Consider the following 907-nt stretch of genomic DNA (forward strand, 5'->3'; position numbering starts at 1 on the left):
TCTCTCTGAAACTTTAACTATTTGTAAGTATTATAGGCACAAATCACATGTTTCTACAGGGAGAACTATTAAATATGTTTGACCAACAACAAAATTATATAACATATATTAATTTTGTTAAAAAAGTACCCATATCATAGAAAGTGTCTCTTATTATATGATGCTTCCTCTAGATTATTCAACAGCTCTAAAGATTTTTCCTGTTACAACAAATCTAATACTGTTTGAAGCTTTATAACATTCAGCCTCATTAATGAAGAATAAACACCAACCTGTTAGTTCTTCAGTATCTTCAGTGTGTTTGATTCTGCAGGGCTCTGGATCTCTCATCTTCTCTCTGTCCTCTTTAATAAACTCAGTCTTTACAGATTTCAGCTCTTCCTGATGATCTGATGCCCGTCTGTCCTCTTTAATAAACTCAGTCTGTTCCTGATGATTAGATGCTCGTCTTCACTTGTGAACTGATGGAGATATTCCAGCATTTATTGATGAATTACTGTGGGAGGAGCTTCACTGATGATGTGATTACTGTGGGCGGAGCTTCACTACCAGTGAACATGTGGGAGGAGCTTATCTGCCAAAATCAAAAATACATCACTGAGTTACTGAGTTTGTTTTTATAGTAATAGACAACAGAAAATAAATGATGTAATGTAAATTTAAGTATAAAGAAAACAGTTGAAAGCATAAACTCAGATATAAATGTACAGGCGAACTGCACAGTTTGCAGAGAAGCATTTAATTTCCTTAGCTTTTCAGAGCTTGGTAGATGAGTAACTATTGTATTTGTACTATTAGACAGATAAATACATATATTAAAATTAATGTTATATTAATTGATTTATCGTTTATAAATATTAATAATATATAGGCATAATAAATTATCCTATCTGTCATACATAATGTA

General features: G+C 31.9%; 1 long non-coding RNA gene across 1 annotated transcript in view; it reads left to right on the forward strand.

Moving 5' to 3' along the window:
* Nucleotides 1-573: 573 nt before the first annotated feature.
* Nucleotides 574-907, forward strand: part of LOC107683776 (uncharacterized) — a 16,582-nt gene continuing 16,248 nt past the window's right edge. The window contains exon 1 of the long non-coding RNA XR_001633763.1: nucleotides 574-663. This is a non-coding gene — a long non-coding RNA (uncharacterized LOC107683776). The remainder of the gene's footprint in view (nucleotides 664-907) is intronic.

The sequence above is a fragment of the Sinocyclocheilus anshuiensis genome, unplaced genomic scaffold, assembly GCF_001515605.1.
Source record: "Sinocyclocheilus anshuiensis isolate Anshui unplaced genomic scaffold, SAMN03320099.WGS_v1.1 scaffold8007, whole genome shotgun sequence".
NCBI classification, from domain to species: domain Eukaryota; kingdom Metazoa; phylum Chordata; class Actinopteri; order Cypriniformes; family Cyprinidae; genus Sinocyclocheilus; species Sinocyclocheilus anshuiensis.